The 16,420-nt window shown below is 36.2% G+C and overlaps 1 protein-coding gene across 1 annotated transcript in view; it reads right to left on the bottom strand.

The window, feature by feature from the left end:
- Positions 1–16,420, bottom strand: part of CNTNAP2 (contactin associated protein 2) — a 1,976,042-nt gene that overhangs the window by 931,987 nt on the left and 1,027,635 nt on the right. The window lies entirely within an intron of this gene.

A 16,420-nucleotide genomic window follows, 5' to 3' on the forward strand; every position in this document is an offset into this window, starting at 1 on the left:
TTTTCTTTTACAAATAAGTTTCTTCCAAACCCTTGATCTGATGTGGTGTGGAGTAGCATGAATATTCTAAATGCATATTTTTCTGTGATCATCTTTCAGGGCATTGAAATTCATAAGAAAATGAACCAACCACACACATACACACACACACACACACACACACACACACACACACAACCTGTTGTTAAGGATGTGAGAGGTGACTGGAAGTCATGGGAAGGGACTTTCCCATCAAAACAAAATAAACCAAGAAAGTAAAACTAAAGAACAAAATGGAATACAATAGGATGATTACCTAATTGGTCTTATATCCTATAATCATACATACATATTTGAAATAGATTCAACAGTATGTTTCAAGCTGGAAAGGGGTCTATGATGTTATCTAGTTCAACTCCCTTGGATTTACACTTCAAAAAGTTAAGGTCTAAAGGGCAGAAGTTACTTGCCAAGTATCACATAATTTTTGTGTGTGGTTTGTCCTTAGTTCTCAAAGAAGACCGTGACATCAAGAAGATGATGCCAAGACTTGCAAGAGAAGTAGATTACAGTGAGGGAGGGCTGTGCAAAGTTACCAGCCTCACTTTCTCCTCAGAGAGCCATCTGGGTTCAGTGGCCAGATATAGATCAGGACAACTGTTGATGGCCCAGGATGCAGTGAGGAACCTTGGCCTTTTTAAGCTAAGGTCCCTCTCAGCTCTCACTTTGACTAAGGCAACACCCATTCAGTGATAAGGCTTAAAAAAAAAATCAAGGGATGGCCCTTTTAATTAAAAAAAAACAAACTGGGAGAGGAAAACCTCAGGGTTGTTTCTGGCCAAAAGTGAAACAATTACAGTTTATATTCACTGTGAGCCATCAGGGCCAAAAAAAAAAAAATAACCATAAGTGGAGCTTGGGCAGGGACCTACTATTGGCCAATTAATGACAGCCAGAGTGAATTGGGTTTCAGGCATGGGCTTTAAGAGAAAAATCTAGCCAGTAACCCCCAAGATATCAAGGTAGGCTTTAGCCATCAAAATTCACCTTCTTTTGGTCAGAGTACCCTCAGGTAAGACATGAAACCCCGGGGAGAGGAGAGAGGAGGGGGTGAAGGAAGGAGAGGAGGAGCTGTGTTGCTCAATTGGAAGCGGCCAATTGGGTCCCCATTGGGCAGCTTAGACTAACTCCAGTTATTTACAATTACCCATAGCTACAGCTTTTCCTGGCCATTTGAAATTGAACCTCATTTTCCAAAGTTCTGGTCATAACCTTTTAATTTTTAGTTATAGGCAAAATCTGTCCTTTGATTCCTGACCTTCTTGAAAGTTTTAAAGAATGTCAGGCTTTTACAGTAACCCATGAGATACTCAACCTTATGATTCCAAGGCAGTCACTGAAGCATTAAGAACTACTCTTGGGGAACAGCCTTCCAATCATATTCCAGATGAATTTTTTATGGGAAAATATTCTTAATCTCAACTAAAGTAATTACATAAATATGTTAGGAGGATGGCTTCTCTCCCTATCTACAAGATAACTAGAATAGAAAATGTTGGTGGATTGGAAGAAATTTACAGGACTGAACTAGAATCCTAATGAAAAGAAAACACCAAGCATAAACCAATTTGTTTACATTTCCTTCCTTCTTATTTTTTTTTCCTCCAGGCAAATGCGAATCAATCTATGAGAGTTTAGAAAAATGTACATGCAAATATGAAAAAGAAAACTCTCAGACCCAAAAACTCATTGTTTAAAGCCAGTTTACATATTTACAGCCCCATATTTCAGTAACTCAGCCCTCTCTACAAGCTTAGGAAAGTAAGATTTGCAAATCAACTTAAATATGTTTTGCTTCCCTGATTTTTGTTGGTGGAATTTTAATATTAGTCCCTAATAGTGTTTTGCAATTAACCAGCATTTTAACACTAAAGTAAGCAATAAACTAACACTTTTTTAATTGAAAAGATTAAGAGAAAGCTAATTAATTCATAAACTGTACACAATAAATCATTCTGAGGCTATGATTAATTCTGTCTATTTCTTGTTCTACACATAAATAACTTTTTTTTAAAGCACAAACCACATAATTAGCAGTAGATAATTTTTATCAGCCTTTGAAAATATTTGTTTGTGCATTTTTAGAAGTATATTACAAGGACTTTATTAAATGTTTCTCTAGCATTTCAAACAATGTCCCACCTTTTGTAAGTGCATCTGGATGTTTTTGAAAAGTACAGCAATTTATTCACTTAAATGTAATTACTCCAATAGAATGGGGATCTTTATTTTCCAGAAATAATTTAGGTAATAATTTTAGGCTCTGAATAGTCATTCAATCCAGATATTGACATCATGGGAAAATGTGCATCTTCTTATCCAGTTCCATTGACTTCTCTTTTAGCCATCTTCTAGCATGCTGTTCTGCCACAACTCTCTGTAGGGTCATCAGAGAAATTAAGAGACACATCCAAGTTCATAAGGGTAAAAAGTAGAGACAAATTTCAACTCAGGTCTTATGGCTTAGTCCAAAGATCTTATTGTACCATAACAGAAGCAGGTTATAGAGGGCATATGGGAAAGAGAGGGCAGAGGAAGATGCTGATTGAGAGAGGGCACATATGTCCATAAATCAAGAACTGAAAGGAAACTTGGAGGTCATTTAGTCTGACTCCCTTATTTTATAGAGAAGAAAAATTGTTTCTCTACTTATTAGAGAAATTAAAATAAAATTTGAGATTTAATTCTGAGATTCCTCCTCACACCAATCAGATTGGCCAACATGACAAAAAAAGTTAAATGACAAATGTTGGCAGGGATGTGGGAAAACAGGCATATTGACTTGTAAATGGGTATGATGATTCTGGAAAGCAATTTGGAATTATACACAAAAAGATACTAAATAGTAACTAAATACTAATTATTCTTTGACTCAGCTATACTACTGCTAACTCTATACCCAAAAGTGATCAAGGAGAAAAAGTCCAATACGTACAAAAAATATTTTAGCAGTTTTTTTCTTTCTTTTTTTTTTTGTGAGCATAGTAGAAACAAAAACAGATCAGCCACTAAAGAGATGCCCAGTAATTGAGGAATGGCTGAATAACCTTTGGTATTTGAATTTGGTGGAATATTCATGCCTGTAAGAAACTAGGAAATTAAAGAAATATATACTTATGCCATGAAGTAAGCTAAACCAGAAGAACAATTTATACTACAACAACAACATTTTAAAAATGAACAATTTTCTATAAACTGATGAAGAATGGAATGAACAGAAGCAAGAGAACACTTTTTAAAAATAACAATCACATTTTAAAAACGAACAACTTGGAAGCTGTGAGAACTATGACAATACATAAATCATACTTGATTCCAAAGAATCAGTGATGAAATATACTGAAAGACAGGTCTTCAATCAATCAATGAACATTTATTAAGCACCGACTATGTGCTAGACACTGTGATAATCAATGCAGATACCAAACAAAGTCAAAGACATTACCTGCTTTCAAAGAACTTACACTTTAATAGAGAAGGCAACAAAGAAAAAATATATACAAAGCAAGCTATATCCAAGATAAATGGGAAATAATAACAAAGAGAAGGCACTGGTGACAGATTTGAGGTACAGAATAAAATATTCATATTTTTCTGCATAGTTAATTTGCTTTGCCTGACTATGTGTATCTGTTATAAAAAAAAAGTTTTTCTTTTTTTTTCTTTATTTTCCCTGGTAGATAAAGGTATAGGAGGGAGAGAAAATGGAATTCTATTAATTAGAGAAAAACATTTTTAAAAGAGAGGTTGTGGGTGCTGCAGATGTAGAATGATGCATGCACTTTCAGATAAGGCCATTGTATTGCTAGTTTTGCTCAGTGTAAGAACAAAACACAGTAAGAAGAAAACACATTAATACAACTTAAAAAAAAACATAACTGAGGCTTATGAAAGTTAAGTGACTAACCTAAGTTGGTACAAGTAGTGTCAAGAGGTGGAACCCAGAGGCAGAACTCTTTTTCTTGCATCAAGCTGCCTCTTAATGACAAATTTTCTTTACGGATAAAAGGTCATAGATATAGTACTGGAAAGGGTATCTGAGAATAACTCGTTCAGTTGTGTCTAACTCTTCATGATCCCATGGACCATATTCATACTGTCCATGGGATTTTCCCGGCAAAGATACTGAAGTGGTTTGCCATTTTCTTCTCCAGCTCATTTTACAAATGAGGAAACTGAAGCCAGCAAGGTTAAGTGACTTGCCCAGGGTCACACAGCTAGTAAGTGCCTGAGGCTGCATTTGAACTCAGATCTTACTGACTTTAGGCTCAGTGTTCTATCTACAATGCTACCTAATTGCATCTTGAGCCAATCTCATCCTTTTTTTAATTTTTTTTTTTACAGATGAGGAAACTGAGGCTCAGGGAAATTAAATGACTTGACCTAGGTTACACAAATAGTAATTGTCAGAGGCAAAACTTAAATCCAAATACTGATAATCCAGAGCTAGTACTCTTCCTACTATGCAATTGTTTCATGAAGGGAAGAAAGGCTATTGTAGAAGCTAAGAAGTTTTAAAAAGGTCAACAGAACTTTAACTTCTATAATTTTTTCAGGATGGTTGGTTTCTGTAAAAAGCCCCCTTTTCATTATGTATACAAAGACATAGTTTTGCTTTTTGGAATTTAGTAACTGTAAGAGATATACTTCCTCAGTCTGAAGAATGCAAATAAGTCAGTATGGCCAGCTATGGAATAGATACATGCATATACACGTTTCTATACAGCTACATTAATATGCAACCCTTTCAGACCTAGTTAGGATCTTTGTGTGTGGAAAATTTATTTCCCCTCCACTTTGCAATCTGAATAAGCATTTTTACATATAGAACTAAATATGATATTATATATGTAGAGAATAATCCACAGCCATTTTCTTGGCACTTCTTAGTAAATTGGCATATATTCCAATATGTGTTAATTGCCCTCTTTGTTTTTGGCTTTTATCCCTCCAACTAGAAGATAGCTTTTATTACCTAATAATAACCTAATAAATGAAGTGTTCATCAAGGTCCAGAGAGCCCCACAGTACTTGGAATCCTAGGTAAGATCCTTCATGTTCCCTTTATTATGAATTAATAACAGAGCAATACATTCATACTGTCTTCACCTCAACTAATTGCAGTACTCAAAGATGTCAATGAAGAGACCTGGCAACAAAGATGTCAGATAACACCATGTCCTTATTAAGACATTCTTCCCTCCTCCTCACCACAAAAAAGGGAAAGAGTATATATTTTTATTATTATATATGAGAATTGAGACTCCTATACAAAAAGAGAAATGTGGAAAGTCACTTTAGGAACTAACATACTATTACTTCAATTTGGATTCAATTTTTGAGGCAAACTATATTTCACTTCTATCTTTAGCCAGCTGTAAAACATGTCTTTTAAATTTTCTCCTTAGGACATGTAAAACTTGTGTGTGGGTTTCCTTTTTCCTCCCTAGTGTGGAAGCCTGATTACCAGATCATCACTCATTTAGAAAGACATTTGCTGCCAAATGAATTAAAATAGATAAGAGAAACTCATCAAGTCTCTCACTAATTTTTAACTTTTGTGCTTTCAGGGAACTCTCATTCTACTTCCTACAGTGAACTGCCCTCATTAGAAGGCCATAATAAACCACCTCAACCACTCACCACCCAATTTCAGATTCCTCTCAGCAGATTGCCCTTCTTGACTTGGCAGGTCCTCAACCTCAAAAAATAATAGCTATATAGGTGGTACATAATAGTTGTTATCAAATATATGAAGGAATATCACACAGAAGAGGGATTAGACTTGTTACATTTGTCTTCAGAGGAAAATAATTAAGAATAATAATATAACTGCTTCCATAGAACTAAAACCATCTAGATTTTGGTATTAGTGGGGTGATAGGGCCCCTTTAGTCTCTGGGGGAACCCTCTTTTATTTCCTAACATCCAGTAAGTTAGTCAACAAGCATTTATTTATTTATTATTTTTATTTCATTCGTATATAAATGATTCAAAATTTGCTTGATATTTTAACAAGTCCTTGCAGACAAGTAAACTATTTGCTCCTGATCCATTTTTATAATGTGTTTTGGCTCCTGCCAATTCAGGGTAGGGATGCTAGACACAGAGCACAATGAGACTAAAGGATTATAGAATCATCATTCTAGGGAGCAAATGACCAGGTCAACGTATTGAGTGGCTGAAAAATGTCATCCTATACCTCATTTGGTTAATATGCCAAACAATATGTGCTTGAAATAGACCAGAGAGCCTATGGTAATCCTTGCCCCATTTTAGAAATCCCACTTAGTCAAAAGTGAAAAAAAAACTGCTCTAGTAACAGAGTTGAGTAAATAAAATTCTTTGCTCTTGACAAGATCCAGAATAATGGTGACCTTTCCCTCTTTACATCAACATTTAAGAGAAATATTCAAATTGGTATCCTTTTTGTATGACTACTGGTTCCCCCCTCCACAGCAATAATATATCTAATGAGCATGTTAAAAATAATAATTATGAACATGATTATGTTTGAGATGAGGGATGGTTAAGGAGCTTATTTATGTTATATATTTATGAGTTTCACAGATTGCTGAGATAAGCAGTCACTAAAATCTTCAACTTTTGATGCTCTTGCCATGAGCTTAGCATATATGACTGTTAGAATTAATCCACTGGATCACATTCAGCAATGTGATATTTTAATTAGGTACTAGAAGGTTATATGTTTCTGGATTTCCTTTTTTAATTATTTTCTAAAATTTTCAATTCTGAATTCCCCACATCCCTTTAGCCCCTCCCTTCCCCATCGAGAAAGCAAGAAACATTATACATTTGAAGTCATACAAAACATGCTCCATATTAGCCATCCACAAGCATTTATTAAACACTTAATATGTACCAGGAACTATGGTAAGTGTGGGGCTACAAATCAAGAGAAAATTAGTCCTTATCCTTCACATTCTAATGGGTAGACAGTATGCAAATGACTATGTACGTGTAAAATCTATTCAGGGTAAATGAGGTAGTCTAGGGAATGAAATTCAACCACCTTGTCCAAACTCTTTTATTTTCTTTTCCATCTCTCTACTCAGCAAGCACTTACTTAGCTCTTACTAGGCATACAACATTGTATTAAGTGCTAAGGACACAAAGAAAAAGGTAAAGATAAGTTTCTTCCCTCAAGAAGCTGGCGTTCTATTGGGATCCATACAACACTATGGTTATGGTAAGCAAACCAATTAAATCACCACACAACTGAAACAGAATACATCGTGTCAAATGTGACTGGTTTCACAGTGGTTCTCCAGACAGACCTAAAGGTATTAAGTCTCATGTATTAGTGGTCCTTATATTAGGAGCTATCCTTCTGCAGCTCCACTACCCTCAATAGTGCTTAAGGATCACAGAAGCACCTACTCTGTTTGGCCAAGTTTGAATTTCAGAAATTCCCAGAATTCCCAGAGTCAATGACTTTCATTATTCCTTGTGAATAAGCATTACTTGACACTAGTAAGCAGTAATAGTGGTGATAGTAGTAACAACTAATGTATTTATCTCACTTTATGTTTTGCAAAGCACTTTTGATATTTTTTTCATTTAATTTTCCCCAAAACCCTGTGAAGTAGGTGCTATCATTATCCTCATTATAGAGATAAGAAAACTGAAACAAGTTAATTGACTTGATGAGGACTAGTAAAAGTCTGGGGCCACATTTGAACTCAGGTCTTCCTGACGCTATCACTCTATCTACTATGCCATCTAGTTGTCTCCCGAGCACTCATGTTCAGCACACTGTGGAACTGTGATTTCTTTTATTACTTCTTCTGCCCAATCTCCCCCACCCTCAACTGATCAAAGTTTAAAAAAAAACCCACAATATTTCATTTAAGAATATTTTGCAGGCATAAAAAATTGTACCACCTGGTACTAGCTTTTGGATAAAAACTCATTAACTTATTATTAGAAAATTAGTAAATTACTGTAATAAAATACTTTTATTACAGACTGCAAAAATGCTACTTTAATGGATAATTAGTTTTTCATAAAAAAAGAAACCACCTTGAAAAAGAAGTAATATTTGGATTAAATTTATTTAGTGACTTCTTGGGACCTGGGTCCCTATATAAAATGCTGTAGCAAAGTAGTTTAAGATTGGCATTATGATAGAGGAAAGCGTAAAACAAACAGGTGGAAAGTAGACATAATTGACCACCTGGTGTTCATGCTTAGAGGATGGGGAGGGCTACAGAAGATTAACAACTTGTTGCCACTCAGAAGGATGGACTCACAAGGTCTGAGTCCATAGTCTTGATTACAGGAAGCATATACCATTCATACTTAGAATTCAGAGAGTCACAAATTTCTTCCAGGCCCTGTCCTCTCCTTGGGGTACCTTACACAAGCCTAAAGGGACAAGGTAGCCATCAGGAGGGCATTGCCAATTCTTTTCCATACTGCCCTACTTTGGGGTATGCAAATCTCTCAGGTGTGCAGAGGTGGTATAAGGATGGATCAGCATTTGTTCAATGTCCTCCTAGTTGCTATACAGTTTTGATTAATGTGGCCTGTGGTATATCCCAGATTACAAGAAGTTGGGATAGAGTCAGTTGTGTCCCATGGGTACTGCCACTTCAGAGTTACAGGACATGGACAATAGGACTGCTGATTTCCTCCTGATCCTGTATGACTTTAATGAAAGACTCAAGCCTTGCAACCATAGATTTCTCTCTTATTTCTAGCACTATACTATTCAAAAGCCTGAAGACAGATCAACTGGTCTGTCAGAATAATACAATGGTGTTCCAAGAGTACTCATTCTGTGCCGTAACACCGAATATCGTGGAAAAGGAGAAAAAAAAAACATGTTTGGACCTGGGTAAGGAGAAGCATATTAAGTGGCTCTCTGCCCAGTGGTAGTTCAGTTGTAACTGAATAGTGTTTCCTGTATTTTTTTCAAATGATGTTTCATGAGCAGCCAACTATGAAAACCAAGGAGAGGTGAACGGTTTAATGTTGTAATCAAATAACACTTTATACTTTTAATCTGAATCACACATCATGGAACCTGGTATTATTCCTATTAGGCAACCAGAGAGCCTGCTTCTGAGCTAGGAAGAGAGCCTGCTTCTGAGACAGGGGTTCAAGTAGAGGCCCTTTGTCCTTCATGCCTCAGACAGGGTAGATTTCCATTAATAATGGGAATTTCCTCACTAGGAATAACCTGTGCCAAGAAGGGATCTCAAACATCTTGGTTTCAGGATTCCTTTATGCGCTTAAAAATTATTAATGACTACCTCCTTCCCCCCAAAAAATCTCTTTTGTTTATGTATGTTATAACCTATTTATATTCAACCTTATTAAAATTAAAACATCTCAGTTTTATTATGAAAATAGTTTTGACCTTGCTTGCTGAAAGATGATTGGGGATCCCCATGGGTTCCCCAAGGAACCTCTAGGAGTGTCAGTGAAATCATAGGTCCTATCCAAAAGAAAAATTATTATTTCATCTGTGGTATTTAGGTGAAAATGGAAGGCAGGTCCTACAAATGGCAATATTATTTATGTGATATAAGTAATATATTTATAATTTATAAATAATAAAATAATATTTTGTATAGACAAACTACATTTTCACAATGTTAAAACAAAAACAAAAACAAATGTTAGTCATTAATATCCACCAAGCAGAATCTTCAGCACCTATGGCTTCCTTTTCCTTCTAGATTTCTGGCCCTACCTATCCTTTGGGCCCCTAGTGCCAAACCAGCAGCATAATCAGTTGCTGTATGTCCTTCACCCCTGGCTCTGGGGCATTACATGTAGAGGGCCCTATGAATTCTGAGTCCTGATGCCATGGATATCTATTCAACATATACAAGGACAGTACAAATTAATTTGCAATGTGATTGGGGGAGACCTGGGGTACAGGCAGGAAACACAATGAGGACAGCATGGATTCTTGGAGTCTGGAAGTCTTAATCTAGAAGGGGGACAAACATATCATCCTATACAGAAGAAAGAAAGGGAACAAACTGGTGAAAAGCCTAAAGGAAAGATATGAGCCTAGGGACCTGTGTCAAAACAAGATGTGCTGCACATTTAGGGCTCTAACTGCCAGTAGTTAGTGACCATTAAACACTTTTTCTTCTGCCCCTAGAAATTTATGGGAATAGGCCTACATGTGCCCAACTGGTCCCCAGCTCATCCTTCTTAAACACCCATACTATCTACCTTCAGATAAGCAAGTCACATAACTTCTCTGGGCTTCAGTTTCCTCAACTATAAAATGAGGAGGTTGAACTAGTTCACCTCTCAATCATTGTGTCCTACCCTAAAAGAGCTCTAAAAAATCTAAATCTGGTTTACTTTCAGAATTGACTTTATTAGTAGGCAAAATGAAAGAGGAATCTGATGTTTCTCCTCTCCTTCCAACAACATAAGTGAAAAAAAAAGAGAAGGAAGAAAATATCTCCACACTTAGTCAATAACTCAGTAAAAAGTATGTACTTACTATTTGCATGGTACTATATTAAGCTCTGGAGTGGAAACAGAAGCAAGTAGAAAAACAACAAATAGATGTAGAAAGCCCATAAACAGTTCTGCCCTTAAGGATTTTATATTCTAATAGAGGAAAACTGAATATAAAAGGAACCTGAAAATCATGGTGGGTGGAAGGGACAGTATGGTGAAGAAAGAAATTAGGAGTATAGGGACTAGAGAGAAATGAAGAAATGAACATATCTTGTCTTGGCCCTTCCTTAAAGTTATTATTATAGGAGGAACTGTCCAATTAGAGCAAGGACTTAGAGTTCTAGAATGATCTTAGACATCACCTAGTCCCAACTCATTTCAGAGATGAGGAAATTCAGGCCCAATGGAGGGGAAATGATTTGCCTATATTATGGCAGAAATATCTCCTCTTTGAGTTCTCATGGCATGCCACAGTGCCATATCTACCACAATGCAGAAATTACAGAGATAACAATCTTGGTTTTATTATACACAGGTTCAGAAGGTTTAAAAAAAATACAACTTTTTCTTTAAAGTTTCTTTAAAGCTTTTATATAAAAAATTACATCAGAGAGACAGAAAAACAATCCTTTAAACATTGTAATCTTTTATGTTCTTTTAGGCTATGAATGTTAAAAAAAAAAAAGATACATAATGCCACACATCCTTCAGTGTTCTAAAAGTTGAGCGAACTTAGCTAAACATAATCATAAAATCATATACTTCCTAAAAAAACAAAGCTAGTTAAACATACTTAATAGGGAAGCAATGCCAGGTTACAGATTAAACTACATTTAAAGGGTTCACAATGGGCTGATTAGGGGGAAAGGATTTACGTGACACTAAGATAAGTAAGGAGTCAGCAACAGTCGGGATTCTTCTTCAGATAATGGTCACTTTAGGAAGGTCAAACCCTCATTGAGGAATGTGAAACAGTCTTCCTTCAACACCATTATTGCAGGAGTCAGGTTTTAGGCAGATGAGGTTAATATGAATAGTAGACAGACTTTCAGTTAATCAAAAGGTGCAGGAGGAATGGCCCTGAGGTCTGAATTTTAAAAATCAATAAAATTAAATTAAAAATAAAAAAAATTACAATACCTGTTTTTATTTATGAACTAGTTACAGCACCACGATTAGAATTAGAGCACCCAGATATTCATCAAAGAGTACATTCCACTACAAAAACTGATTCTTATACCTGGCAACCAACACTTGAAATTTCTTCTATAGGACAGAGTCTTCCTATTCCACAAACTAGTCAATCAACAAGCATTAATAAACACTCACTAATTTCTCAGTATTGCCACTAAGCCCTGAGGCTACAAAGAAATATAAACATAGTCCTTAACCTTAAGGAGTTTACATTCTAATGGAGAAGACAACATGGAAACTTATCAGATATATAAAATAATAGTAATAACAAGAACAAGCAATTATATAGAGTGCTTTAGAGTTTTAAAAATGCCTTACAAATATTATCTTCACGAAAGCCTTGGAAAATAGGTGCTATTTTTTTCCCCTCATTTTACAGATGAGGAAATTGAGGCTGAAGGAAGTTATATGACTTGCCCAGTCACAGCAGCTAGTAAGAGTCTGAGGCCACATCTGAACTCAGATCTTCCTGACTCTGGTCCCAGGACTCTATTTATTTCACCACCTAGCAGCCCCAAGAAGAAGTAAGAATGCAAATAAAAATCACTGGAAGAAATAATTCCATTCCCAGAAATTCATTCACACTGAAGTTTAGTCAACTAATCAACAGGTAATTATAAATGGCTGATATCAGATCCATCTTCTTTGAGAAAAGGAACAAGGCAAAAGAAGAGAAAGCTCTTCGAGTATCATACCGCACAACCCACTTATTTCACAATTTTGTCTACAACTAGTTCTGTTTACCTCTAATGCCAGAAGAACAAACAAGAATGAATGATGGAGTATGCTCCTGGAGAGCTTTGGTGTCCCTCAAATACCATCTCCTTCATATATTTATTGATACTGAACATCCCTTTTTAAAAAAGACAAAAGTTTTGCATTCCAAAACTGTTGATCAGGCATAAAATACAAATATCTCACTGAAGGATATTTGAGTTAAATCCACAATAAGTAGTAAAGGACATAGCTCCTTTTCAAAAGCAGATTTGAGCAGGGAGGAAGAATATAATAACTGGGCCACCAGAAGGAGAGTATTAGACACAAATGGAGAAAGAAGCAGAAACAAAATGGGCTGACTTCAGAGCCCTCCCTGGAGATTCCAGGTTAACAATGAGCATCCAAAAGATAACTTTTATTGTTATTGTTAAGTTGTGTTTGACTTCATGACCCTATATGGGGTTATCTTAACAAAGATATTGGAGTGGTTTAGTTCTTCTCAAGTAGATTAAGGCAAACAGAGGTTAAGTGACTTGCTGACGGTCACACAGCTAGTAAGTGTCTGAGGAAGAATTTGAATTCAAGTCTTCCTGACTCCAGGACCAGCACACTATCCACTCAGCCATCTAGCTGCCTTTTATTATACAATCATAAAAATAGGGTTTGGCAGGGCTGACTCTTAGGCCACAGGAATTATGTTAATGTTTGCTACAACTTCTGTCCTATATTTTTCAATTTCATTAAGAGAAATCTGAACTTTCCTGGGTGATCTTATCTAATGGAAATATTATTATTATTATTTAGGCAATTGGGGTTAAGTGACTTGCCCAGGGTCACACAGCTAGTAAGTGTCAAATGTTTAGTCTGAGACTGGATTTGAAGTCAGATACTCCTGACTTCAGGGCAGGTGCTCTATCCACTGCACCACCTAGCTGCCCCCAGAAATATTATTTTTTGAAGGTCCAAGTATCTCAGTCATACCCTGAGAAATGTGTAGTATACTATGGCTGCTTTCAGAAAAGGTCTATGACCAAGTTATTCCTCTGCAGCCTTCTACTGGCAGAACTCAAGTGAATCCATTTCCTACTGGTATCCCATTAGCTGGTCTAGCTCTGAATCATATTACATATTCATACACATATAAAGTAAAATTAATGGGAATTTCTATTTTTTTTTTACTCAAGAAATGGTCTGGAACCTCTATTTCAGAAAATTGTTCTTCCTTGCTTAAGACCTACTATGAGAATTGATATTTTTGCTAACTCTCATAACAATTCATCTTGACAGGTAAAAGAGACAACTGAGATATTCTCATTAGAAGGTCCAATACAGGCCAATCTGACTTTGATCTTTTTAGAGCTACAAAATACTAATTCCCTTTCTCATGCTTTCCCTGAGAGACATTTCAGAACGAGAGCTCTGACAGTAATGACACAGAGAAGATTTTGGTAATCTTTATTTTTGTATCTTTTGTGACCTATGAATATATAGGTTTGCTAAGTTTCTCAAATTGGCTGAGTCTGATGCTGCTAAGGCCCTTCATAGTTCTAAAGCACAGGCATTACCTACAAACATATGGCAAGAAGAATAATTAAAAGAAAATGTGTATATATGTGAAATTTGTTTATCTCTATAGACATATATAATAGACACATACATATATGTATATATGAATACTTATAACATGATTTTATACATGTGTGTATATGTGTATATATATATATATATATATATATATATAATATATATAATATATATATATATATATAATAGAGAAGAGAGAGAGAGAGAGAGAGAGAGAGAGAGAGAGAGAGAGAGATACTAAAGTAGTGATTGCACAGCACTTCTTTTCCTCCTCAAATTCTGTAGTATCTTTTATTTTTATTGGAATTTGGAATCACGTTGGAAATTTTTGAAAATGAGCAGTTATGTAAGAACACTAGAGTTTTGTGTTACAAAATTTTGTACATAGTGGAAGTATGCTGTGGTGGATAAAGAGGTATCCTCAAAGTCAGAAAGATCTATATTCCAGTCCTACCTCTGACAAACAGGCTTTATGACCCTGAATCATATTTAAGTCTTCAGGGTAGTCACTTCTTTTACGTTTATAAATTGCAAAGAAGGTGGCAGCTTAACTTGGTAGAGGGCGTTTCCTCACCTGAGAGTTCCCTGTACTAATGAAATCAGTTTAAAGCCCTATCCCTGCTTTAGGGGGCATGCTATACAGCACAATAATTCTGGTTGTATAAGTAGCTTCTGGGATCTATTCTCACTACTTCATAGCTGGTGTGTGGGTGTTAAGCAACACTTCATAGATAGTTTGCAAGAGCTCTTTAATCTTCACAAGTTAAAAATACTAGGATTGCTTTGAATGTAGTTATTTTGCACTGGGCAAATATTGATTTTTCTACTGACACCTTTAATTTCTAATGGAGCTTGAAATTAACTTTGGTTTTTAATTCTGTTTCATTCAGGGTCTGTACATAAGGGCCATTAATAACATTCAGAGGTCTGTGAGCAAACTATTTCTACACCAGGAATCCAGTATGTGCTTTTTAGAAGTTGAATCTTTACCACTTTAAATGAAGAGATTATGTATATGTGGGGGGTTTGCCTGTTCTTATATGAACTAGTTATTCAGTTAATTAAATTTGAGGATCACAGAAAGGGCTCTGGTGGGTGTCAGCAGGCAGCAACTTATCACCAAAGAAGAACTGTCAAGAGAAGCAAAATTAATATGTATGACCAAAAAAGAGATGACGGGATACCTAGTAGATACACTGTGAGAGTAGATAACCTGAAGGATCTACTTTACTGGTATCCATGCATACGTGTACTAGAGGAAGGCCCAGCATGGTATAGTGGAAACAGTGCTAGATTTAGAGTCTGAGAAACTGGTTATAATCCTAGCTCTTCCACTTACTACCTACTTGACCTTGAAGAAGTTACTTAATCTCTCTAGGACTTAGCTTCCATAAAATGAAGGATTTGGATTAGATGCTCTTGGAAATGCTTTTCATTTCTAAACCTATGATTCTACAACCCCAAGGCTGTCAGGTAGGACCCTTGCTAGCAGCAACATCCTTCCCTCCCCACCTCCATTCCCCATGCACGTTATACTGGTTTCCTTAAAAGCTACTGGGACGTTTGTTGACACTTAGTTCTCAGAAGGTTGTTCTCATTCTCTCCGAGCCTGAGTACAAAGCAGGCAGGAGGGTCTGGAGGGGATCTCAGCCACTTGGCTGAACTGACCTAGTCAGTGGATTCTCAATAGCTATCCTTCTTCATATTCCATGGCTAAGTAAATCTTATTTTGTTAATTACTGAATGACCTACAAGTGTCTCATTTAGTTCAAATATCAAATTTAAACTCTGAGAGGACTAGACCGAGTCCAGGCCAACTCAGAACAAACACATACAGAGAATTTATAGGAAAACATGGACAAGAATGGGCAGATGTGAATGGCTTTCAACCTGCATTGTTGAAGGGGATAATAATCAATACTATCACCAATACACTGTAATATCAGGGCATCAGGATCTTCTCTAAATAGCAGCTCTTCTGGTTGTTGCCTGAAATTTGCCTGCAAGGGTGAAGCCTTTCGACAAATCCCAAGTTGGTCATGGTAGTAAAGAAGTACAACCTGTAGAATGCATAGAGAATGAGGTGTCCTGGTTGCTGCAACACTCTGTTATAATTATTATAGATAGACACTGAGAGCTATCATTCAGACACACTGCTCAAACCTGCCCACGTGGGGACTCAAAGAATCAGACCACTATGTCTTTGATGCCACCACTGCGCTCAACATAACATAACATTTCTTTGAAAACAAAGAATATGCTTTAGAACAAGAGGTGGCAAACTATAACCAGCAGGGGGCAAACTACTGCCCCCTGTTTTTGCACAGCTCAAGGACAAGAGAAGAAGTCTGAATTACTATGGTATTAAAAGATAAAATATGTTGATATTATACAATACTATACACATATTTTAGGTATTTCTGAGTTTCTA

Source organism: Phascolarctos cinereus, unplaced genomic scaffold (genome assembly GCF_003287225.1).
Source record: "Phascolarctos cinereus isolate Bilbo 61053 unplaced genomic scaffold, phaCin_HiC Scaffold_1;HRSCAF=81, whole genome shotgun sequence".
Lineage (NCBI taxonomy): Eukaryota > Metazoa > Chordata > Mammalia > Diprotodontia > Phascolarctidae > Phascolarctos > Phascolarctos cinereus.